Below are 27,470 nucleotides of genomic sequence, written 5' to 3' on the forward strand. Positions count from 1 at the left end.
AAATCCAGTCTGAATGTTTGATTTAGATGCAGTTACATGCTGCCCAATTCAGTCCAAAATGTGACACTGCAGTAGATTATATAAAGAACATCAGTTGATGATGGCAGTAATACAAAGCAGCGAAATTCATGATTTTTGACACATTGACATTGTCTATCTCCCATATTTCTGGTGCTGGTCATGCACAAGTTATTGTGTTTACAGCTTCTAGATACAGAGCAGTATCAGCAGCACAGCTGTAGCGAGATGTATTAATAAAAATATATTTGTTTGTTTCAATAATAACACAGTAAGGTAGCATAGAAACTTCTGCAAACGTCAGGGACTTATTCCTGTGATCGTTAGTCACCAGAAGACAACAAATCAAGGTGAATAAGGCATCAAAATTAAAGGCTACCATTAATAAAACCTGTGTGCTTCCTATTTTTACTTTGTCAACTAAAAGCCACATTTTTTCCCCAGTTGTGCTTCAACTGCAACCGACCACCAGAGAATAAGTTTAAGCTTCTGGGAATGATTAAAAGCATTTCTGAAAGCAGATCCGATATGATTTTTAGGTTTAAGAACTGTAATGTATGTAGTTCTTCTACGATCACTGATTCATTAGCGCACGACTTCCTGTTCTTTTCCCCACCACGTTGTTCTGCCGCAGCCAAGAATTGCCACTTAGAAAAGTCAAAACGCACAATTAGAGAGCACGTAGAAAATGCCGGAGCAACACCCAATTAAATTGTAGTTTTTGTTCCTCGTCTGTGCCGATGCAGTTTCACAAGGCGGATAAATGTACTGGTACAGTATATATAATCAAAGTCAATTTCTTTTGGTCATCCTGGCGATCATGCAAGAAGGATTATGTCATCCAGTTTGAAATGTAAAAGCCGTATTTGCTTTGCGAGAGACCGTTTGTGTGCGTGTGATAATTATTCTATGGAAGTTGCAAACAATCTATCGCAGGAAAAAAAATAAAAGGAAAACAGAGAGTCGGTGCTTTATCTTACAAAAACCAGGTGGACAACATCGTATCCAGTTAATATCCTTCATCCAAAAGGGACTAGATGCCAAAAAAAAGCTGTGAAGTTTATTTTATTTTCTGTGAAGTTTATTTTATTTTATTTTTTAGTTTGAGTGAGGTTGTTTTAGCTTGATTTAGATTTTAACTGAAAATTTAGCACAGTCAAGAATGAAGGACAAAAGAAATAAAGTTTTAAAGTGGCAAATCGAAGATACAGAAAGCCATGTATAAAGTGCAAACGGGCAACAAAATGTTCTGTTGTCCAAAAACTTCTGTTACCTTTTAGATGATGAAATGTGGGATAAACTTGAGACTTTTTTTTCCCATCCTCCTCTGGACTTTTTCTACAATATACTGCCACGCTGAAATTTAATACCGCAGTGGAAGACGTAACAAAATAACTAGAGCTCTGCCTCAGGGATTCTGCCAGGAGATTCAGTCTGTTCACATTGGCATAGAAACCGATGACTGTTGGCAAACATTGCGCTTCGTTTCGGCTCAAACGTGCTGAACGGAAACGAATCGCAGGTTGCATAAATCTCACATGGAAAGCCTGTGAGATACTGTAAATCAAAGCCAGAGCCGTGTTTTTTGTGACTCGAGCAATAAATTACTGGGGTTTTTTTTACATTAACTAATGAATGTAGTGGTAAAAACTGAGAAGGTTAACAGTGTGAGGGAAAAACATTTGGTAACACTTTACTTGAAGGGGGGTGAATTAGACTGTCATGACATTGTCATAAATCATTACTGTTTAAACTTTACCTTTAATAACATAAAGTTACCTAATTTTTAAAGTGCAATCAAAAATACTTTTATAACAAATTTATATCAGTAATGATTTCTTGGTTAATGTCAAGTTGTCATAACAAAGACATTTTGAATAATGTCAACTTTGTATTAAAAGTGTCATAATTTACCGAATGACACTTTATGACAACAGTCATAAATATTCATGAAGGCTTATTCATGTTCATGACAGGTGTTATGTCATGTTTATGACAGTGTCATGACAGTCTAATTCACCCCCCTTCCAATAAAGTGTTACCAAACATTTGGACATCGGTTTATTTCATGTGAATAAAGATCTGCTGAAAGACGACCAACAAAGTCCATTTTTAAAATCTCTAATTCACAACGTCGAGGCTACATATTAGATCAACAATACGAAGTTTTCCACTGGTCATAAAAGGGGTTGCAACTGTTTTTCATTTTTCCCCAAAAGAAAAATTTGCAGCAGTATTGTCTGGTATTTGATAAAATTTAATTGTACATCTGTATGACCTGAACAAATATGACAAATATACAGCTAAAAGAAAAGAAAAAGGTTAATAAATAAAATAAACTCGAATTCTGATTATGCATCTTATGTTTGATGCTTAAACACAAAGAGTTCTTCCCCCGTTAGCTGGTAGCGTCTGACACCTCCATCCCCGTGGTTTCACAGAAAGAAAACCGAGCCGTTCTCAAAGTGACAAGCTGTCTTCCCCTCAAAAGCCTGGAAACAAAAGCTTTTGTGTTGTGCAAATTGTTGCTTTGACAGTACTTCCAAGTTTGGAGTTTAGTTTTTTTGTTGTTTTTTTTCTTGAGGAGTGCAAGTTTTCCTCCCGGAGATGTGAGTCTGGGACTTTATTGTGGCGAGAAATACACATCTGAGGGAAAGATACCGGATAATAGTTTGTGTGGAGCCCTTTGGGGGAGTCATCCAAAGGTCAGAAAGGTCAGGCACAGCTGAGAGAGGCTGGATGATAGACTGGCAACGTGAGCAGAAAGTCCTGTTGAAATGAACATTACCAGACTTCCTTTTCCGATAAGTCGTTTTGAGCAAAAACCCTAAAAGCTCACAAGGATATTTCTTATTTATTACAAAATTTGTAGCATTCTAAACAACTAAAATATTATTTTTTTTAATGACCCGGGGAAGATGAAGATGGGACTAGTTGTTCAATGCTGTGATTAGTAAGTTCAAAAATGAGTCTAAAATAGCAGATAATATGGTAGAAGGCCAACAAAGATGAAATAAAATGGTATTCCTAAAAACGTTTTTGAGAAACAAAAGCCTTGTTGAACATTCAGCAGGCAGACTTATTCAAAAACACAGGATGTGCAGATCTAGCCAGACATTTGCTAAAGCTCGTTATGGGGATACAATAAGAACCTCTGGGATTTTAAATCATTAATCTGAACTCCTCTCTTCCTTTCTGCTCCCTCACAGATTTCTTTTGTTTTTGCTTTTATCTCGCATCTAAATAATTAAGACGATCAAAAATCTATTTTTTAGATCAGATTGTAAACATGTTTTGAAATGCTAATTTAATTTCTTAAGCAAAAAATGAAAAACATATGGGAAACCTAATAGCTGGTTGAGATTTTTACATTTGAGTCTTGTTACTTTAGCAATAATGTAGAGATTTTAAGCATGAACTTCCTGTTTGAAGCTCCTCAAGCAGGAAACAAACCCTGGACTTTTTGGGCCACTCTGAAACTTTTTTCTTTCTTTTACCATTCAGAGGTGAACCTGCAAGTGTGCTTTAAGGTTCTTTGTGAAGACCAAACTCTTTCCAGAGTGATGGTAAAGTCATGACTTAACAAAAGGGGTGGTGAGATTTCCGCAAGATTGGTTTGAATAGTTTTATTCCTAGTTACAGTTTTGTGAATCTGAAACATTAAAGTGTGCCAAAACAATTATGTTTTTCCTGGGTTTCTCTCTTTTCCACACTTTCAAAATTATACATACAGGCTCAAAAATATACCTTATATTTTGTCAAATATCTCCTAAGTTGCTTTTGTAGTGGCTGTTTGAACCATTTTATCAATATAATTCATAGTTTATTTAAAATAGTTGGGGGGGTTTTCTGCCACAGAGTGAACTGTGAGGCATAGTCCTGACGTGATTTGAGCTTTGAGTCCAAAAGCTTCATGCTAGCCTGATTTATCAATTTCAAAATGTTTGATATAATTGAACTGTTTGAACAGCCAACTACATCCACATAAAGTATTTCGACCCTGTGTGGATTACAGAGAACGCACAAGAAATTCAAACACTGACACCATGTTTTTGTCACACTTTTTTTTTTGATTAGGGAGAACTGAATTAAAATTATTTCTCTCCAAGATCACCATTAAATAGAGATGTGCCGATCAGGTTTTTTCCTGCCGATACCGATACTGATCACCCATGAGGGCCAATCACCGATACCGATCACATCATTTTTTATTTATTTTTTTTATCATAAACACTACCATGAACCATGAATTCATCTTAACCCTACCGGGACGAAGCCCACTGTGGAGCGGGCAAGCACGTGACACATTTATAAGGCTTCGTAATAACACAGACGGCATACCGAGTGTTCATTTCACCTCTGGTGAACAGTACGGACTTCAAACTTTATAAAAGTGGTGTTTTTATATTGGTCTTGTGGTTATTTACTTAAAAATAAAGCCAGGAATATGATCGATCATTTCCGCCTTACTGTGTGGGGGTCTAACTGTACCACATTTCGACACAACCAATGAAAATGTGTTGACGGTCTGTTGCTAGGTAGAACGGAGACACATGGGAACAAACGAGGGGGAGGGGATTTGGATACGGCAAGAGACTAGGGAGAATTGATGCTGTGGATTTTACTAAGAGTGTTTCGATAGGTTTTTTATACAGTAAGTATGTTATTTAGAGTTTGTAGTGTGTGTAGTGTAGTGTTAGTAGTAGTTTTGCTAGCGATCGCTGCATGGCTTCGTAGCGAGCTCTGACGCACTGAGAAGAGAAAGACTGCGTGCCGGAATGGCCATTTAGACCTTGGCCTATAAGGGTTAATTCAGACAAAACCTTGTTTTTAATACCTTTTTCCAAGAAAACTAAACAAAACAGACATTGTGCAAATTGTACTGCTATCAATAATACTATCTTTAACAGACTGATAACATATGAAGGCTCTGAAGAGGCTAAATAATGCAAAGAGCCAAAATAAAACCTCTCAACATTGCCAAAAGATTCAAGTATAAAACTTAACATTCAAAGGCAAATACAGGTTCCATTACAATAAACAATCCAGAGTTACTGAATGAAAACTTCCTGATAGCATGGCGGCTAGCTGATTACTGCTAGTTCTGATTGGCTGTTTCTGACTGAGCGGAGTAATTATGCAGAACAGGGAGGAGATCGATTATTTTTTTAGAGATTATCTGTCTCATGTTAGAACAGCGAGTTTTAATACGTATGTAAAATGTATTTTTTCAAGTTAGATGTTGCGTCTCTAAGCAGAGGTTCGGTGTGAGAGTCACTACCAGGTGGGGCAGAAGCGGCGCTCCGTCTGTCAAATATCACTACTAGTAGTGCGTAGCAGTGGTTCAACGACGAGAACAGAACCATATCGCAGCTCGAAGACTTAAATAATTTTGCGGGTTATTTGTTTAGCTTTCTAACCGTCATGCTAATCCGGGTGAGTCTTTGTAGCTGTGCATTGCTTTACCTGCTATCTGATCCTCCATATGTCTTTTTTACTGCAGTGAGCCTCGATGTAGCCAAACTCCGTCAAGTATGGCATTGTTTATATGACCAGTGGCGGAGCCAGAGGGGGGGCCAGGGGCGCCAGTGCCCCCCCTGTCATCTGATTGGCCCCACTAGTGGCCCCCCCAGATGATTGACATGTAACAGCACCAGGTCATTCCTGTACATTATTTGGAATCATTCTAAGCCAACCTAATGTCTAAAGAAGAAAAACAATAATAAATATATCAAAAGAAAATGTATAAAACTTTATATAAGTCCATGTGATGACATAAATAAATAGATTTTTATCAGGCGCGATACCAGCCTCCTTTATACTCATAACAACAAGCTGATATTCTTCTCCTGGGTGTTTCAGTTATGCTGCGCTGTGGTGCAGCTCAAAGGCTAAAGCACTTCATACCTGGTGGAGATGGTAAAACACCAATAAGTTATTTATTGATCCTCCGCAAAAAAAGAGAAAAAAACGAAGAGGGGCCGACAATGTTCGTAGTTTGGAGCAGAGGTTGCGCTACAGTTTTTTTCGTTGTCCGTCAAAGAAAAAAATAATTTTATTTCCAATTTGTAGTCATCAAACGAAACATTTATTATTTCTCTGCTAGAACGTTTTTGAAATCGGGTAACATTTCACGAAATGACGTGATTAGAAGACGGCAGAACTCTGATCGTTTCCTGATCCCGCATCACTTCTCTCAGCGGGAGAAAAACCCCGCAGAAGCAGATCAGCTGCGCTGGACTCTCCAAAGCCTCTGGTCCGTTAAAGCGTCCAGATCAGAGATGATCCTCTGACTGATATTGTTCTTAGTCTGATTAATAATGAGCTCCACGATGTTCTCTGTGCGTAAAGTTGAAACTGTCTGCGCACCAAGTGGTCAGCTGCGCTTCACAGTCTGGACAGAAACCAGCGAACTGCTCTCTGTTCTTATCAAGACGAGGGTGAGGAGGGAATCTGGCATATTAACTAGGTTAAGTTTTTACTGGTTTTGTTTTTAAAACAGCATTAACGTAAGCAGTGTAACTATATATTGTATATTTTGCGTTTGTCGTCTCATGTGTGATTAATTGGAGCGTAACGGTGGAGCATTTAAGCGCATTTATTGCCCAGCGCACTGCGCTTGTTTCTGCCTAACGGATCTGCACTTTAATTTCTTTCCTCTCTCAACAGTCAGCTGTTATTCCTCTACATAAACTACAATAAGTAGATCACATTCTCTTTAGGTTTTCTCTGTGTGCTCCAAACTCATTAAATGTAAACTCATTAGAAGCCCGAACCACCATCAGGCAAATAATTCTGGTCCGACCCGAAATATTGTTACCCGTCAAATTACCTGTCCAAACAGAGCTTCCTAACCAAGGTGTCCATAACTCTTCAACACGCTGTCAGCTCCCGGTCAGAAAGACGCATTTAGTTCAGTGTCCATGAGATGATATTCAGAAAGGATCTTTTATTTGATTGATTTTAGTTTCCTCTGCGATGAACTCTGCGTAAAGTCTATCATGTCTCCATGTGCGCCAGTCAAAGGTGTTAATTATAACATGTCAAATGACAGAGGGGCTTAAAAACTAACCAAATATTCAGTTTGGTTATTTTTTTAAATTATATATATGTGCACACACACATTTAAAATTTTGCCCCCCCAGAGGTAGTCCTGGCCCCCCTTGGCCCCCCCAACTTTAAAAGTCTAGCTCCGCCATTGTATATGACATATTAGATTCGTCATGTTGATGCATTTTGACGTGCTTCAATTTTCTGCCGCAACACGCAAACTTCCCCATTCACTCAGTGCGTTATAGTTCCACATCGCTTAGGATTTGTTGCTGCGTGTTTGCGCAGTGTGAAGGAAAGAGGAGACCAGCTGCACAGGCAGACTGCGAAATGAGAAGCAGGTGATCGGTTTGTGTGATCGGCAACAAGACACCGTGATCGGCGATCACCGATCGTACACTTTTTCTCGGAAATCGGCCGATCATGATCGGTGGCCGATCGAACGGCACACCTCTATTAAATAGTTAGTATGTGCAGTTTAGTGAGATTTAGTGAACAGCCAGCGACTCAGGAACTGCCAGCCATTCAGAAACAGCCAACCATTCAGGACCAGCCAGCTATTCAAGACCAGCCAGCGACTCAGGACCAGCCAGCCATTCAGGAACAGCCAGCGACTCAGGAACAGCCAGCGACTCAGGAACAGCCAGCGACTCAGGAACAGCCAGCAACTCAGGACCAGCCAGCCATTCAGGAACAGCCAGCGACTCAGGAACAGCCAGCAACCCAGGACCAGCCAGCGACTCAGGACCAGCCAGCCATTCAGGAACAGCCAGCGACTCAGGAACAGCCAGCAACTCAGGACCAGCCAGCGACTCAGGAACAGCCAGCGACTCAGGAACAGCCAGCAACTCAGGACCAGCCAGCCATCCAGAACCAGCCAGCCATTTTGAACCAGCCAGCCATTCAGAACCAGCCAGCCATTCAGGATCAGCCAGCCATTCAGGACCAGCCAGCAATTCAGGACGAGCCAGGTACTCAGGACGAGCCAGCGACTCAGGACCAGCCAGCCATTCAGGACCAGCCAGCCACTCAGGACCAGCCAGCGACTCAGGACCAGCCAGCGACTCAGGACCAGCCAGCGACTCAGGACCAGCCAGCAACTCAGGACCAGCCAGCCATTAAGGAACAGCCAGCGACTCAGGACCAGCCAGCCATTCAGGACCAGCCAGCCATTCAGGACCAGCCGGCGACTCAGGACCAGCCGGTGACTCAGGACCAGTCAGCCATTCAGGAACAGCCAGCGACTCAGGAACAGCCAGCGACTCAGGAACAGCCAGCAACTCAGGACCAGCCAGCCATCCAGAACCAGCCAGCCATTCAGAACCAGCCAGCCATTCAGAACCAGCCAGCCATTCAGGACCAGCCAGCCATTCAGGACCAGCCAGCAATTCAGGACGAGCCAGGTACTCAGGACGAGCCAGCGACTCAGGACCAGCCAGCCATTCAGGACCAGCCAGCCACTCAGGACCAGCCAGCGACTCAGGACCAGCCAGCGACTCAGGACCAGCCAGCAACTCAGGACCAGCCAGCCATTCAGGAACAGCCAGCGACTCAGGACCAGCCAGCCATTCAGGACCAGCCAGCCATTCAGGACCAGCCAGCGACTCAGGACCAGCCGGCGACTCAGGACCAGCCAGCGACTCAGGACCAGCCAGCAACTCAGGACCAGCCAGCCATTCAGGAACAGCCAGCGACTCAGGACCAGCCACCGACTCAGGACCAGCCAGCCATTCAGGAACAGCCAGCGACTCAGGACCAGCGAGCCATTCAGAACCAGCCAGCCATTCAGAACCAGCCAGCCATTCAGGACCAGTCAGCCATTCAGGAACAGCCAGCGACTCAGGAAGAGCCAGCGACTCAGGAACAGCCAGCAACTCAGGACCAGCCACCCATCCAGAACCAGCCAGCCATTCAGAACCAGCCAGCCATTCAGAACCAGCCAGCCATTCAGGACCAGCCAGCCATTCAGGACCAGCCAGCAATTCAGGACGAGCCAGGTACTCAGGACGAGCCAGCGACTCAGGACCAGCCAGCCATTCTGGACCAGCCAGCCACTCAGGACCAGCCAGCGACTCAGGACCAGCCGGCGACTCAGGACCAGCCAGCCATTCAGGACCAGCCAGCCACTCAGGACCAGCCAGCGACTCAGGACCAGCCGGCGACTCAGGACCAGCCAGCGACTCAGGACCAGCCAGCAACTCAGGACCAGCCAGCCATTCAGGAACAGCCAGCGACTCAGGACCAGCGAGCCATTCAGGACCAGCCAGCCATTCAGGACCAGCCGGTGACTCAGGACCAGCCGGTGACTCAGGACCAGCCAGCCATCCAGAACCAGCCAGCCATTCAGAACCAGCCAGCCATTCAGAACCAGCCAGCCATTCAGGACCAGCCAGCCATTCAGGACCAGCCAGCAATTCAGGACGAGCCAGGTACTCAGGACGAGCCAGCGACTCAGGACCAGCCAGCCATTCAGGACCAGCCAGCCACTCAGGACCAGCCAGCGACTCAGGACCAGCCGGCGACTCAGGACCAGCCAGCAACTCAGGACCAGCCAGCCATTCAGGAACAGCCAGCGACTCAGGACCAGCCAGCCATTCAGGACCAGCCAGCCATTCAGGACCAGCCGGCGACTCAGGACCAGCCAGCGACTCAGGACCAGCCAGCGACTCAGGACCAGCCAGCAACTCAGGACCAGCCAGCCATTCAGGAACAGCCAGCGACTCAGGACCAGCCACCGACTCAGGACCAGCCAGCCATTCAGGACCAGCCAGCCATTCAGGAACAGCCAGCGACTCAGGACCAGCCAGCCATTCAGAACCAGCCAGCCATTCAGAACCAGCCAGCCATTCAGGACCAGCCAGCCATTCAGGAACAGCCAGCGACTCAGGAAGAGCCAGCGACTCAGGAACAGCCAGCAACTCAGGACCAGCCACCCATCCAGAACCAGCCAGCCATTCAGAACCAGCCAGCCATTCAGAACCAGCCAGCCATTCAGGACCAGCCAGCCATTCAGGACCAGCCAGCAATTCAGGACGAGCCAGGTACTCAGGACGAGCCAGCGACTCAGGACCAGCCAGCCATTCTGGACCAGCCAGCCACTCAGGACCAGCCAGCGACTCAGGACCAGCCGGCGACTCAGGACCAGCCAGCCATTCAGGACCAGCCAGCCACTCAGGGCCAGCCAGCGACTCAGGACCAGCCGGCGACTCAGGACCAGCCAGCGACTCAGGACCAGCCAGCAACTCAGGACCAGCCAGCCATTCAGGAACAGCCAGCGACTCAGGACCAGCGAGCCATTCAGGACCAGCCAGCCATTCAGGACCAGCCAGCGACTCAGGACCAGCCGGCGACTCAGGACCAGCCAGCGACTCAGGACCAGCCAGCAACTCAGGACCAGCCAGCCATTCAGGAACAGCCAGCGACTCAGGACCAGCCAGCGACTCAGGACCAGCCTGCCATTCAGGACCAGCCAGCCATTCAGGAACAGCCAGCGACTCAGGACCAGCCAGCCATTCAGAACCAGCCAGCCATTCAGAACCAGCCAGCCATTCAGGACCAGCCAGCCATTCAGGACCAGCCAGCAATTCAGGACGAGCCAGGTACTCAGGACCAGCCAGCGACTCAGGACCAGCCAGCCATTCAGGACCAGCCAGCCACTCAGGACCAGCCAGCGACTCAGGACCAGCCAGCGACTCAGGACCAGCCAGCGACTCAGGACCAGCCAGCAACTCAGGACCAGCCAGCCATTCAGGAACAGCCAGCGACTCAGGACCAGCCAGCCATTCAGGACCAGCCAGCCATTCAGGACCAGCCAGCGACTCAGGACCAGCCAGCGACTCAGGACCAGCCAGCGACTCAGGACCAGCCAGCAACTCAGGACCAGCCAGCCATTCAGGAACAGCCAGCGACTCAGGACCAGCCAGCGACTCAGGACCAGCCAGCCATTCAGGACCAGCCAGCCATTCAGGAACAGCCAGCGACTCAGGACCAGCCAGCCATTCAGGACCAGCCAGCGACTCAGGACCAGCCAGCGACTCAAGACCAGCCAGCGACTCAGGACCAGCCAGCGACTCAGGAACAGCCAGCGACTCAGGAACAGCCAGCGACTCAGGAACAGCCAGCGACTCAGGAACAGCCAGCCATTCAGGACCAGCCAGCGACTCAAGAAAACCAGTAAGATCAAGGCAGCAGTTTTCCAGACTAACCAGAGGAATTATACGAGCCACGGTGGGACCCAGCACCTCAGTGTTCCCGACTGGCACATAGTCTTTAAAGTGGTACATACCCAGTTTTCTCAGAGCTGAACCTCGTCCCCGGTTGCCCTCCTCTCCTAGTTCTCTTATCTTTGACATAAGCAGAACATTTTTCTGCCACAAAACCATGTTCTGCCTGTTTAATGTCTCGAGATCTTCAGTACATAAGTCATTGAGGCTCCAGAGAACGTTCAGTTCTTCATGAAGATTTTCCTGCTCTCCAGATTTCTCATCCATGATCCTCTGTGTCGTCTTCAAATCTACCAGAATCTCCTGGAGTTTTCTTCTGAGAGATTGTTGAGCGGTTTCTAAAAGACGCCCCTCATCTCTCGTATTTTCATATTCGCGCTCCATGTCATCAAGTTCTGCACGAACCGACACGTACTCCGCATGGAGTTCTCTGTTTCGACTTGCCGCCATATTGTATTTTGCTTGCAGGTTTGTTTCCCAGCAAGCATTTTCATTCGACTTGGAGCGCTCGAGCTTACATCGAAGACATTCCACAATATGTTTTAATTCGCGATTTTCCTTCTCCAGTCTGTCCATGCTGTCATCAACAAATGTTTCTTTAAAAATGCTGGCAAGCTCACCCATCACATCTTCGTCTCTACCATCAGACATTTTTTTCCGTTGGTTGCTCTAAAGTCCAAGGTATTTGGGATGTGAAACTGATTTTTGGTCTTCTGACATGTAGATCAAATGTGTTGCTTTGTGGAACTTGGTATTAAAGGGTGAAGTATCACAGTCATCAGTGATGTCATAGTGCATGAGTGATGTCATAGTTCATCAAAGCCACTAATAGCCTGTTGTGTGTGGGTGTGTGTAGGTGTGTATTCTGTATTTGATGCATTGTGGGAACCATTTTCCTGGCACATACTACATTGTGGGAACTCGCTGCTCCCAAAGAAGAAATGCTGTTGTGGGGCCAGGGGTAAGGTTTAGGTCCAAGGTGTGAATTAAGTTTTGGTTGGGGTTAGGCTGTAGAAATTAATGGAAGTCAATGGAAAGTCTCCACATAGACAGCAAAACAAACATGTGTGTGTGTGTGTGCGTGCGTGTGTGTGTGTGTGTACCAGGTTTTCATATCCTTATGGGAACCTATTTCTGTCTACAATATGGGTTTATGGGGACCATTGCACCTTGTGGGGACATTTTCTTGGTCCCCAAGAGGGAAATTGTTGTTTTTGGGTTAGTGGTTAGGTCTGTGATGGTTAGGTTTATGGTAAAGGTTAAGGTAGGGATTAGGTATGTAATGGTTAGGGATAGGATTAGGATTATGGTAAGGGTTAGGCTGTAGTTAATGGAAGTCAATGCAAAGTCCCCACAAGTGATGAAAACACGACTGTGTGTGTGTGCATGTGTGTATCATGTTGTGAAAGTTGTTGTAGAGATGTTTAAAGCATCTGGAAACACTGTAATTTGACCAAAACATGGCTGGCCACCTAAACTGACTACACATGGGTGTGAATACATTAGGAAGATGCTGTATGTCTGTAATTCACATATTAAATACTGGAGATGTGCCGATCAGGTTTTCTCCTGCCGATACCGATCACATAATAATTTTTTTTTTTAATCATAAGCACTACTGGTTACATTATATGGAAAAAGGAACCATAAATTCACCTAGACAAAAACTGTTTAAGAACTTTTTCCAAGAAAAAAACAAAACAGGCACTGTGCAAATTCTACTGCTATTGGTAATACTATCTTTAACAGACTGAAAACATATGAAGGCTCTGAAGCGGCTAAATAATGCAAAGAGTCAAAATAAAACCTCTCAACATTGCCAAAAAATCAAGTATAAAACTTAACATTCATAGGCAAATACAGGATCCATTACAATAAACAATCCTGAGTTACTGAATGAAAACTTCCTGTTAGCATGGCAGCTAGATGATTACTGCTAGTTCTGAGTGGCTGTTTCTGACTAAGCGGAGTAATTATGCAGAACAAATAATCTTACAGATCGATTATTTTTTCAGAGATTATCTGTCTCATATTTAGGATAGCTAAAGTTTTAATACGTATGTAAAATGTATTATTTTAGGTTAGATGCTGCAGCTTTAAGCAGAGGTTCGGTGTGAGAGTCACTACCAGGTGGAGCAGAAGCGGCGCTCTGTCTGTGAAATATTACTACCTGTAGCGCGTAGCAGCGGTTCAACAGCGAGAACAGAACAGGCGTCTTAGATCGCAGCTTGAAGACTTAAATAATTTTGCGGGTTATTTGTTTAGCTTTCTGACCGTCATGCTAATCCAGGTGAGTGTTTGTAGCTGTGCGCTGCTTTACCTGCTATCTGATCCTCCATATGTCTTTTTTACTGCAGTGAGCCTCGTTGTAGCCAAACTCCATCAAGTATGGCATTGTTTTTATGCCATATTAGATTTGTCGTGTTGATGCATTTTGACCTGCTTCACCCTGAGGTAATTTTACGCCGCAACACGCAAACTTCCCCATTCTCTCAGTGCGTTATAGTTCCACATCGCTTAGGATTTGTTGCTGTGCGTTTGCACAGAGTGAAGGAAAGAGACCAGCTGCACAGGCAGGATGGGAAATGAGATACAGGTGATCGGTTTGTGTGACCAGCAACAAGAGACCGTGATCGGCGATCACCGATCACCGATCATACACTTTTTCACGGAAATCGGCCGATTATGATCGGTGGCCGATCAATCGGCACATCTCTACCATTAAATGTTAAAAGCTTGCCATTATATGAGAAGAATGAAGCTGTGAGGGGAGAAAAGGATAGAGTGAGATAGAGCAACACAAAGACGTAATACAAATAAACAATAAACGCTAAGTTAATTACTTTTAGACAAAGTACTGGCACTGTAAACGCTATTATGGTGACACGTTTAAATATTGGTGTATCTCACACAGACGGAGCAGCTTGGGAAACATTACATTGAACCATTGCTGTTGACAACAAGGTCAGCCCACCTGTAAATCATTACCATTTTAATTTCAGCCAACGCTCCTTTCAAATGATCCAACTGCAGTAAAGTGGACTGGTGTAAACATTTCCCATCCCTTCAACCTTCTCATTCATATTTAAAAGATGATATTAAAAGGCAATGCCGCAGTTGTCTATTCATAAATTATTGGAAAGTGCAGTGAAAAGTGTAAAAAGAAAAATGTTGTGCTCTCAGTGTAGTTTTTGCCTTTGCTGTGGGTCCACTTGTTTCCCCAGGGCAGAGCCGCACTGTACACCTTAAAGGTTAGTTTTCTATTTGCCAATGGTGGAGGAATCTGCCAGCTGTGTTGTTTATCTATCTCCTTCCCCAGAGGAACAGTGGGAGCGTTTAATGAGATGCGGTTCTTGCCATCAGTCTTCTTTTAGCCTCAGGGCTTTCCTTGGGCTGCCCACTGATTTAGTGAAGGCTACGAATGTGTGCGTGCGCGCTGCGTGGGGTGTGTGGGTGTGCTAACCGTGAGCATGTAGCATTCTTGCACACCCGGCCATCAAAACGATGCTTGTGCGTTTCAGCGACGGCGGAGCTGGGAGTTGGCAGCTCTCTGATGGGCAATCAGAAAAACATTATGTCACATTCTGCAGCTCTTTCGCTTTGAGTCCGAGTTTAACATGGGGGGTAAAATGAATCTACGTAGCAATAATAATATTACTCAAGAAAACGAAAAAGGTAGTGTAGTAAAACTACTCTTATAAGTACCTTTTTTCCAAAAAAGTTATTCAAGTGAATGTAACAAGTACTACCCACTTTTAAACATAGACAACATCAGTAGCCTGTACTTGTTAACAGGCTTAACGTGCTGTATTGGTATTAGCTAGTCACCCTTTTAGCTAACATTGGCTAGTCACCTTTTAGCTAACATTACCTGAATCCAGCACCTTCACTCAACTCCGTCGGTTAGTGTGGGGGGAAAACTGTGCAAAGTTCTTTGCGTTTTGCTGTTTTGCTGCCATGATTCAAACCCACATCGTAGCTCTGCCAGGCAGCAGCAGGTCTCCGTCACTGCCGCACAGCGCGAGCGTCTTAGCGCTCATGTTGCGTTTAAAGGCGGCTCGGAAAAGAAGGTTATGACGTTAACAACGGATTAAACCGTTTTAACTGCTGAAAAAAGTGGCAAAAGGCACAGATATGGGAAGTGCGGAAGCCCATACTGTATCAAATCGATATAACAGGAGTATAAGCTTCTTCACTAATATCCAGCAGCTGAACTTTTTTTTTGTATCTCCAAATTCATTAAAAGAAAAATATAATTGAAGGAACATTACAGAGTTGAAGCTATGATGGACTAGCATTTCCCTCATGAAGGTTGTTGGGTAAATAATCCAAACGCTGCTCCTCTAAGTAATTTTCCACTTTGTTAAATGCATTCTGAAGTTTACTCGTGGCCTTTATGATCTCGCTTCTGTCATGTGTAACCTCTGTGAAGCGCAACTAACCTCTTTTTTTTTTTGTTCAGATAATAAGTTAGTCCCATAAAATATTCAGATTGTTTTTGCTGCTGATAACCCCTGGTGGCATTTGGCCTTTAAAATCCCGGGCACTTTCAATTACCCTGCTGCATGTTCCATTTGTCCGTTCCCTTATCGCCTCCTTCTTCTGTTTCAGCCAGCCAGAGGTTGCCCCATAGAGCTGCATTAGAATGTGCACCTGGTATCCGAGCTGCCAAACAATGCCGCTTTACATTACATTCTGTTCCCTTTTCTCCTTGCCATGCTCCGCGACGGCACTTTGTTTACAGGCTGCCTCTGCTTTCTGGATGGATGAGAAAATGTCATGGAATGCTAATGATTTTCTAATTCTCCTCTAACATCGCCTCATCCCCGTCATGTCCATCAAACAATATCGGTTCACTTGTGCTGCTGCTGCTGTCAAAGTTGTTCAGGCACATGGGAAGCTGCCATTCCTGTGGCCTGTGCTGTATCGACATGTTATCAATGAAAACACGCTCCTCACTTTTGTGGTAAAAACCGATCGGTGTACTGGGATGATAATTAAAGATGTTTGCAGTTAGACCATTGGGATTCTTTATGATTTATTAACTGCAGTGCAGCGGTGCGCCGTTCCCCAATCTTATCACAAACTGTAACCTTAACATGAAATTAAAAGATGCTCTAAAGGGCAAAATCTTGCCAAGAAAATCAATTTAAAGAGCGCTCTGAACAAGAAGCATCCTGATCCACTTTGCTGAAGGATCCTTAACCTTGATGATCTAAAACAAATTTTTCCAACACATGTCTAAAATTGCTAAGGGTTTTTAAATAGTTTCAAGCAAAACAGAAGCTATTTTGTTTCTCATTGTGAACGGCCTCCAGCTGGGATGTGGAAGTCAACCCGACCACATGTGGAAAGTGAGATCCCATTAGGGACCTATTAAAGAGCCATTAATGTTCAATGTTAAATACGCACACATTCTGGGCTCTATTTATAAGTGTTTTAATCCGTCAACAGGGAGTTTGTGGACATAGACACACATACGACACACAAACACGGCGCAGTATAACTGAGTAGTGAAATGTAGCTGAGAGACGCTGTCTACTTCAGAGAACTCCACTTTCACAAACTTAACTAAAAGCCGCCATCTTGCACAGCGCGTTAACAATTAGCAGTTCCTGCATGAGGAGCAGAGAGTCGCCTCTCCACATGGCTGCGAACACCTCTCACTGAACTCATTGCTTTGAGACAGTGCTTATTGTCCTCTCATGGATGCTGCATAAATTAATCCCTCTCATGTGGCGCCATCTGAGCCGTGCTGATGCAAAACTTGGGGCTGAATAATTTATCCGTCTGCCCTTCGGAAGGCAGCACTCGCACCGGGTGCCACCGCTCATAACGAGCCGTTCTCATCACAGACCTGAGCCCGCTGGCTTCCCACTCAGACATCTGCGTTCTGTGATAAGAGCGCACATCCTGGGAGGAAGACATCAGATCTTCTTTTCAATTGTGACCACTGCATTGACTTAAAGAGGGGAAGCAGGGGGGGAAAAAAAACAACAAAAAAACTGTCAGAGAAGTACAGTGGTCATCATTTATTAGTCCTGCGTTTTTTTTTGTTGTTCTTTTTTTTTTGCTTTGTCCCTAAGGATGCTTTCTGAATCAGCGCCGAGCGCTGCAGCGATGACGGATTCAGAGCATGCTGACTCTGTAGACCAGCTCACTTTTCAATTTCATTCTTCCAGCTGATTTAACAGAAAAATAGTTTCGAGCTAATATGAACATATTCTGCTCCTAATGCAGCCGTAATGACAGCATGTGCTATTCTGGAACGCGGATGGGAGATTTTTTTTTTTTTTTTGTGCAATAAGCTGTCTTTTGTGCAAGACGGATACCTTTTTCAAAGTGGTATTACACGGAGTTCCCTCAGTGGGACATGACCTCAAAATGCAGAACAGAAAGTTTGTTTCGCAGCGGGACGCGCTATGCTTTAAATGTAAGGCTGCAAAACTAATTAAAATCTCTTTTAAATAAATCAGAGTGTAGTTTTCCAGATCAGTTGTAAGTTTGTGGGTCGTCTTTCTGCAATAACCCCCATCCCAGTTTGACAGCTCTAAACGGTTTTCTGCATAAGTGTTTTATATTTAGCTCAATCAGTTTGTATCTGCCCGACTGTCTTTGGTGAAGGAGAGCATTCCCACAGCCCAATACTGCCACCACCATGTATTACTGTGTAGGCGGTAAGTTGATCAGTGTTGGAGCATCAAAGTCAAATAGTTAGATTTTTGTCTCGTTCTACATATTCATTCATTTCTGTCTTGGATCGAAGAGTGCAACTTAGATGTTTTGTAAGTGACAGTGAAGTCTCGAGAAAAACAAGTCAATTTCAAAGCCAACGCATGCGAGTTTTGAACTGCATCAAAGTCTCAAACTTTTTTATTTTGAGTATTGGCCATGTTATTTTTCACTGATTATGTAAACTAATTGAAGCAATAATAAGATTGGCTTTTTAAAAAGGTTTTTAGAAGCAAGTTTGTTGTTTTTGTTTGCCAGAACAATCAGCGAGAACAACTGAGCTGAACTTCAACGTCCTCTGGCAATTTGTGCTGATTTTAACAGCGAATATTAACCAAAACAACAACAAAAAAACATCCACCAACATTAGAAAATAATGATAATAAAAAAACTGATCCATGCTAAAAATAATAATAATAATCAACATACAATAAGCAACAATACAAACCTGCTCTTAGATTTGCTGCTTTCCACGCTCCACGGTTAAGTTAACAAACACAAATAACTTAGTTGTTCAGCTAAACATAAAGCACACATTAGCTCCTTTATTCGTTTTGATCAATCTGTTTTTATCTAAATTTACATTTTGAAAGGAAGCTGTGGATCGTTGCATTTCTATTCTAGTTTTCAGCTCACATGTTTTTCCAAACCGAATGTATTTCCCTTTGATCACGTTGTGCTCTGCGCAAACAAACTGTGTGTGTTTTTTCTCTGCTGTGTCAGTTTATGAGAATTTTATGAGAAACCCGCTGGAAATGTTCAATTTTATCTCGAACTGATTCAAGAAATATATAGGGTGGGCCATATGTTTCCATACATAGGAGAAACTAAAATGTATATTTCTTTTTTATTTCAGATACCCAAGTAGATGCGTCTGACAAAATAGCAAATAATTGAAATTATACTGATGGCTGGATCAGGAAGCAGTCGTGTGGTTGCATGAAACTTTAACAGAAAACACGGAACGAGCGTCAGACATGACACTGGCAGAACTTATTTCCAAGTTTCAGAAAACTGGGAATGTTGCAGATCAATTACACAGCAATTACACAGAGTCCCACAAAAATAAAAACGGTTGTCCAATATAAAATGTTTATTTCTTCTATGTATAGAAACTTATGACCCACCCTGTATAAATAGTAAAACCCAGAACTGAGGAAAATGTCGTCGCATTTTACAGATTTGCATGGGGAATAATAAATAATTGAATAAATACATGAAACTGTAACACCGGAGCATTGCATGGATTGGATTTCTGATGTATTGATTAAGCCGAAATGGTAAAGACAGAAAGTTTTTTGCAGGTGACAGGAAAGGGAAGAGGAGATATTAGAAATTATACTTTTTGCTTTTCTTTATTTTCCTTCTTTCAGGGAAGGCATCATGGTTGTTCTCTGTCTTTTCTTGGGCCCATCAACAAACGCAATACCCACATACTTAAGGCAGCTCCGGCTTTCTGCACTATCATTGAATGACCACTTGCAGCCCTCAAATTACCATCTCTCAGTCTGAGAAGCTGCCCTCTGCCAAGATTTAAAATCTCACTGAAAGTACCTGAACAACGGGATTTTCAGAGTTGCCTGTTGTTTAAATGATGATGCCTCATATAAAAGCCTTTTTTATTTGTTATTTTCTACACCAAAATCTGCGTTTTTGCCGCCGTGGTAGGATGCAGAAGGAGAGCAGGTAAAGAGCGAAGCAGATGCAGCATGCTTCTTGTGACAAGAGGAGGAATTATTGGCAAACAGCGGGGGGCCTCAGCGGGATTGTGAGCCTGGCATGGCCCCACGGTTGTGTGCCTTTTTCAACACACATTCTGTTTGATGTAAGATAACAAGTCTCTTCAAGTCAGCGGTCCAAGTCCAAGGCAAGTCATAAGCCATTGGTGTGGAAATCCGAGTCAAGTCCAAAGTCTTCCATAAAGTCATGAAGTCGAGACGATCCCATTGAATCAGAAACTCGATTAAGTCACGTCACTCGGCTTTGTGTCTCTGCTTCTGGGTTGCCTGGTCAAAAGACGTAAACACCTCTACGAGCAACTTCTTTGAAGCAAACAGTCACTTCACTATTTGTTTTGGTGCCTTTTAGTCATATTTGCAGGTCTCTCTCAATAGTGCTTAACTTAATTAATTCAAGACTGTAAATAAAGCACATCGCTGGATCTGGATGCTTTCAAAATACTAATTGACACAAAGGGATTTCATAAGCTCTGTTTACTGGAAAGATGTGAGCATAATGCCTACAAACCTGCTCAATAATCGTCGCTGCTCCTGTGCATACCAAGTGGGCGATTGGTTTGTATGAACTGTGTGTTTATCCAAGCGGTGTCACACGTGTGTATGTGTGTGTGTGTGTGTGTATGCGTGTGTGTGTGAGAAACCAAGAGGCTTTTTCATTAAAGTGGAAGTATTTGATACTGATCAAAAGAGCAGGAATTTTTTCCCTGGGAAGGTCACCGGAGTCGGCGAGAGAATAAATGAAAGTCAGACACACAGGATTCCTCAACGCCGCTGCGTTGACCTCTCAGTCAGGGACTTCACATCATCAGTGAGGTTGCAGGTGAGGTTATTCCATCATGTGCGCGAGAGAGAGAGACAGCTCCACCCAGGTCCAGGTCGCCCACTAGACATGTCTTTCGCCATCGCCTGTTCCCTGATGAAGTGCAAAAAAATGAAAAACCGAAGGACGGTCATCGGATCTGTTTTGCATCACCCTACAGGACAATCGGGGCGTGGCGACGTGGCTGACCTTTGAATCATCTATCAGCGCTGACATCTCTCACACGGAGTAAAAAATGTTGCATTAGCACAAATGACCTTTTCTCGTCACCGCGTCCCGACTGTACGGTGCCACGAGGATCCGCCCCTCCAGCGCTCGCTCATCTCAGACCGCTCATGAGCAGCGATGAAATCCCCAGAGTTACAGATTTGTAAGGTTTCAAACGCCCAATATGAATAATCAAAGATGTCTAAATTAAATTTTGATTAAAGAAGCTGAACACAGACAATGGGTTAGCTACGAAGTAGCTCACATGTCTCAAAGATACAAGCTGCTAAAATGTCCTTTCAGCAGTTATTACATATTTCAACAACAACTGATATCTTTATGGTAATGCAGCTTCATCTCATTCACATTTAAATCCAGACTTCATGTTGGATTCTATATAAGTGATTTCTTCATCCTTCAGTTCAGACAGTAAATCAGGCCTCGGTGTGGATAATGAAACAGAATTTAAAAATGTGGTTAATTCATGATTTAACATGCCATCACTTGTGCTTGTCAAAGGCGTTCGGATCGCTTTCATCACTTAAATGAAATCGTCACATATCATCAAACTGACGACCTTTCACAGATTGTTTCATGACTCCATGGAGAAATGCCCTGGCCCGAAAAGAAACCCTGGACCTTCTTCCTGTGAAGCATCAACGCTAACAGATAGAAATCGGTGTTAGGCCATGTAAAACCCCAATTCCACCATTTCAGCCTTGCCTTCGCTTCGTCTGTTCCACCGCCACGTTCGGCTTTTGATTTCACACATTTGTGCTGTGGAGCCCAGAACGCGGCACCAAAGCACCTCTTTGCATGAAGATGAGAAGTTAGACCAATTAATTATCTCTGCCTGTTGTTGAATTTGCCAAAACAGTGAGACAGGGAGATGGATGCAGACAGATGATGAATTCGTGTGAAAATCCTCCATCTATCACGCGAGATAGCTTTTTGCTGTGCTGATGTATTTTCACCATGTGGCTCAACCTCCCATCTGGCTGGAAATCAGCTGAAAAATGTACCGGCGCCAAGGCTCTGACAAGCTCTGCAGATTCAGGTTTCAGCTGTACAAGCCGTGCCTCTTTGATGCCTCTACGAAATCCACCTTGCGCCACAGCGAGCCTGTCGTCTGCACTTATCTGAGGCTGACAACTCTGAAAATTCACTTGGCTTTATTCTGTTTGTTTTTTAGTCACGGACCGCGGCAAGAAGCGCGCTGGAATGTCGTCGGCCGTGGCGCGGCGCATGTGAAATGAGATTTACAAGGCCGGTCAAACGAATTTGAAATCCACCGACGGATCTGGGGGGGGTCGTGTCACGTCGTGCGACATGGACCCTCGCTCTCTTTTTGTTTTTTGGTCAGAAAGACACAGATTAGTGCACTGCGGCTGCATCGCTGCAATTTTGTCATGTTGGTGAAGAACAAAGCGGCCGTCCTGTGCCAACTCTGCTTCCCGGAGGACTAAACCTTCTGCTGGCTGAAGAAAAACAAAACAAGGAAAGAGGATCCCAGATTTCAGGGTCTTGTCATACATGTGACAGTTCTTTGGTACCGAAACATATGCAGTGTTTGGTGTGTCACAGTTTCTGTATTTGTGGATGTTGCTTTCTCTTCTTGCCATACAGGATGAACAGGGTTGCCAGTGTCTGATCGCCAACTTGTGTGGTTATTTAGTTGGAAGGAAAATAAAGAATGCAAAGCAAATACACAACATGATGCAATGGTGTGAATAATTGGCAAGAGGATTTCAACTTTGGCTTCTTGATTAGAAGAAACTACAAGTAGTGATTTCTGCTGTGAGGTGTGCTTGGGCTTGGCTGCACTGCCACAAAGCACCAGCATGAAAACCAGGAGATTTGCTTTCCACCAAGCTACGAGATACACCGTAAAAGCTGAAATCTACCCTTTTAGATACCGACTCAAGTCACTTACAACTGAGATGGGAATAGAAGCTTAAAAGTGGCACAAAAATTAGCATAAATAAATTATGTTTAGTCACATTTTCAGACTTGTTTTGTAATAACAATCTTCCCCCACTAAGGTGTGTAGAAAACATCTCCAGTGGGATATTCTTGTCATGCTAGTACATCGCAAGCGGTAAACGGATTGAATTTGTACAATGTTTGTTGTAGCCATGCGTACAAGCCGTATTCACCTAATCTCACTCACAAATGCTCGCGCATATTCAAGCACCAACACCCAGATCAGTGTGCGACTCGAGGTTAAGGCCGTTGTGGCTAAGTGGGAAAAGTAATGGAAGCCATCAGAACTGGCCAGATGAAACTTTTTCTTATCACAAAATAAAACTTTTTTCTCAGTCTTCCATTTTAGGTGCTGTCTGAAGCTACCAGATTACGGACCATAATCTGGGTCGAGGATCTGCCCTTGTCCACCGTATCCTCCAAGCACCTTTTTGTCCATTAACTCAACCAAACTCTTACAAAATTTAAGGTGACTGTCTTAACACCAACACCAGCAGAGATTGCTCATTGTGAGAGCAGACATCTGTGATCTAAATTAATGTTTAGCATTATGAAACGCTTCCTGTGTGATGAAGTTACACCAAATGTTTAGAAAGGTAACGCTGGGATGTTGTTTATGTTACTGAAATGCAGGGCAGAGATGCAGAAAGTGATGGAGGTTCTGCTTTGTGCATAAAAACGTGACAACCTACTCAAACACTATATGACGAGAGATTGAAATAAAGAAAAGAATAAAATGAGAATCATCTTCTACGCACTCTGAATGCACATAGTCTGATGTTTAGTCTTTGGAATATCAGATTAAAAGGAGAAGTTCTTAACAGAACCAAATTATAATCCATCCACAGAGTAATGTTTGTTCAGCGAAGGCACAAAGTGACGCGAATCAAGACGGTTTATGGCTTTCCTCAGCTGTTGCTGCTCCAAAGATACAGAATCCATCTGTTCCTGTTGACGGTATTGATTGCAGATGTTCCTTGTAAATTTTAACTAGTCCGCAGATACATGATAATCTCAAGCTCCCTGAACCACGCTTTCTCAATTTGAGCCCGATGAATCGTGACATTGACATCCAGAGTTACGCTCGTCCCATCTGGGACGAAGAAATCCATTGATGGGATAACCTTGGTCATTTAGTATGTTCCGGTAAATAGTTGACGTAACTAATCAATGTAATGTCTGTACGTATACTTTATCCAAAAGTACAGATTTTTAAGATGTCGGAGTAAATTTATGTACTAAAAAAACACAAAATTCTTAAGGATCTAACCAACAGTGGGGCAGAAAAGTCATTTTCTCTTCATATTTGTACTTTTAGGAAATAAGTAATTCTTTCTTCTGAACATTTCTGGTATCCTTAACTTCATGTATACCTTTAAACTTTAATGCTATTCATTTAACAATATTGACAGTCCGTGAAACGCAATCAAGTGTGAAATTTTAATTGTGTGCCAAGAGCATTCGCCGGGTCCCCAGGGGTACGAGGTGGAGATGTAGATCTGGTTCAGTGAGGTTTTCACGGCCCGGAGCAACTATTGATTGGGCCAAACTGTAAATAGAAGTGGGCACACGGACAAACAAAGCTGCTCCTTTATCCACTCCTTTTTTAAATGCTTCAGTTCTTAAGAGATTTGCTGCTTCTCCATATTTCCTTTCACTGGCAGCAGTCATTAAAATTCATGGTTCACTTAGGAGATAATTACATGTCGTTTAAAATCGAAAATGAAAGAGAAAGGACACGAAAGGACAAAAAAAATGGGAAGGTGAAAAGCAGCGCACAATGGCTGAGTCTAGAGTAACTTGAGGGAATGTTGTTTAACTCTTTACAAAAGTGCTTACAAGATTTTCTTTTAAGATTTGACAACATTTAGATAATAAAAAATATATTTTTTATTACTTTTTCCTGTATTTAATTTGATTTGTTTTGTTTAGGTATCTTTACATCATACTGTAAATAAGTATGTCACATCTTGTCTTGCAAAAGTTCTTCAACACTATCAGAGAACGAGGCTTTAGTAAAGTTATCCTAGATTTAAAGAGTAAATACTTTCCTCTGGTAAAGCAATTCTTCTCTTGATTTGGTCAAACTTTATTTATTTTTTGTAAGTATTATTAAGACACAGAAAGTAAGGCCATATTTATGTATATTTTTCTTTTTTCTCAAAGTATTATTAATATTCTGCCATTTTTTTCCTCATTGTGCTCATTTGTGACTATTCCAGTTTTATTTAATAAGATGGAAGCAAAACAACAAAAATGATGACAGAATAGACAAAGAGCTGTGTGTGATTGTTGGAATTAAATCAACATGTATTTCAACAATATTTCTTGCATTTCTTTCGCACATGTGCGTTTTTGAGAGACTTCAGATTAGTTGGTATTTAAAAGCAGCAAAACAACAAACCTGCACAGGATTCAAGGTTGCAGGTTTTAGATTTTTTTTTAAATGTATATTTCAGAAATGGTTCTTCTTACACCTTTAACAGCAGAGGGTGATTGATTCAACAAGCAAAGGAAGAAACATTTTCAGACCCAGCAGGTCTTACACAGTTAGACTAAATTTCTAGAAACATAAACACATTTTACTCAAACAGCGTAAGCTCAAAACCAAGCATCAAAATCCAAAGACACAATCCAGGTCGTCTCTCTTCCTGTCAGTTCATGTGCGTTTTTGTTTTTTTTTCTCCAACTGAGGCTGATTGAACAGACCAGTTTCTTGTCAGTCCTGCTCCTGTGGGCACGTTTCCATGGCAACACATGACCAGGTGACCTCAGGCAGAAAGAGAAAAAAAAAGTACTTAGATTAATGAACCGATAAACCAAGTTTGAGCCCTCTGTTAAGTGGATGAGTGCAAAAGATATTCATATATTTATAGAATAAATACACAAGTTTATTCAGGGACAGCATCTGTTCCTTAGGGGACAGAAAACCATGTCGCACCTTTATATTGATTAAAGTTTTGATCGAACACATTTGTGGGTTTCTCCAGATATAGGCTATTTCACGTTAAAGGTGGAAAAAGTCTGGAAGTGATTCATCTTGGGCCTTTTAGAAGTTTCCACTGATATCACTCTTTACAAGAAAAAAACAAACAAAAAAACACTTGAAATTCCTTCCAGCTTTCAGGAACCAGGAACGGCTGCATTTGTATTCCTGTGTTGTGGAAGAGACCACGCAATCAGACATGAGTAATGAACAGCTAAATAGTCTAACAAAGGCTAACAGTGATATTCTGTCTGCGACTACTCAGCCCCCCTCCTAAATCTGGTGTAAACACACAGAGTTATTTTTGGTGCTTCTTGGGTGCAGGTGTCCAATTATATTTCACACTTTCTTGATGGTGCACTGAGAGGTTGCTTGGGGGTGGACTGGTGTTAGCTTACTTTATGCCCCGCATTCAGTCTCTAAGACAAATAAGCAAAGAAAAATATTTGGAGGAAGGAGAAAGAAAAATCTTAGCTTTGCCATCCCTTTCTTGGCCTAAAAAAAATTATTTTCCTATCATTAGCTTCATCTCTGGGATTAGTAGGAAGCCGTGACCTTTGACCTCTGGAATCCAATCCTCGACACTCTTTGAACACGTGATAATTTTTCTCTCTATCGGCTCAAAAGGCCGTCGCTGAGACACAGGAAAGGTGTTTATGGGTGATGGAGTTGGTTTATGTGGGCTTGGGGATTGTGGGTCAGGACTCCTCTGCAGTGTGAGGTGAATCACTGAGTTTGCTGAGGCTTTTTTTTTTTTTTTAACTTTTTCTATTCCAGTAGTTTTCCTACTGTTGTCCTTGTTTTTTCCCTCTTGCTGTGATGGTAGGAGCTGGTGGGTGCAGAAAGAGAGAAATTTTGTTGCTTCTGTGGTTTAAACATGTTTACATTCTGCCTGGAAAACATCTTTTTTCACCTGGAGTCATAATATTTACTACAACAGAGGTTCCCAACCTTTTTGGTAGGCACTAAATGTCTCATAGGAGCAAACTCAATCTGATGTGAAAGATAATCAAATGTAACAGAAGTTTTTTGCACGTTTAGTTTTTCATTTATTCAAATGAATGAAAACGACAAAAGGAAGTCAGTTTTCTCCTCGTTAGGGCTCTTTACCGTTTGCTTCAAAAGTTTCAGAAGATGTAGTGCTTCCCATTAAGGAACAGACAGAAAGACATTTCTTTCAAACCTCCCAGTAAATGATCTCTCGGACCTCTAATCTGAATCCGATCACTTTTACATTACGCGTACTGGATTAAAATCTTGCTGCCGGTGGCTACAAAATACAAATGGCATATCCATAACTGGAGTACATGACTTCTTAGAGTGAAAAAACAAAAGCGGGGCAAAGATTTCTAAAAGAAAAGACGAACACCTGGGGCTTTTGACGGTTGCAGAATTGACTTTTTTTTTTAGCTTTTCATCATTTTATAATGTTATTAAATCCCAAAGTCAAATCTCTTCTAAGTCATATTTGATATTTGTAGAATTTTTTATAACAACTGAAGTTGTTACTTGATTCAGCTATAAAATGGCTGGAAAAGACCCTTTAAAACTTATTAAAATAGCGGATAAAAAGGTAATTTATCCAGTAACTTGAAAAATCCAACTCACTACATATGAGCAGCTAAATCATCTTCATCAAGCAGGTCTAGTAGTAGTTTCCAAGTTCATCATGTAAATGTGAGGAGGACCAAAGACGTTCTCACCAGCAAGTT

At 43.0% G+C, this 27,470-nt stretch overlaps 1 long non-coding RNA gene across 3 annotated transcripts in view; it reads right to left on the reverse strand.

The window, feature by feature from the left end:
* Nucleotides 1-15,438, reverse strand: part of LOC103457911 (uncharacterized) — a 64,271-nt gene extending 48,833 nt beyond the window's left edge. The window contains exons 1-2 of one of the 3 annotated variants that reach the window (XR_014085697.1): nucleotides 15,163-15,438; nucleotides 14,755-14,841 (exon numbers count right to left, since the gene is read on the reverse strand). This is a non-coding gene — a long non-coding RNA (uncharacterized LOC103457911). The remainder of the gene's footprint in view (nucleotides 1-14,754; nucleotides 14,842-15,162) is intronic. The other 2 variants (XR_014085696.1, XR_014085695.1) reach the window with 2 other exon arrangements.
* Between the last annotated feature and the right edge of the window lie 12,032 nt (nucleotides 15,439-27,470).

This window comes from Poecilia reticulata, chromosome 21, assembly GCF_904066995.2.
Source record: "Poecilia reticulata chromosome 21, P_reticulata-male-v2, whole genome shotgun sequence".
In the NCBI taxonomy this organism is placed as follows: domain Eukaryota; kingdom Metazoa; phylum Chordata; class Actinopteri; order Cyprinodontiformes; family Poeciliidae; genus Poecilia; species Poecilia reticulata.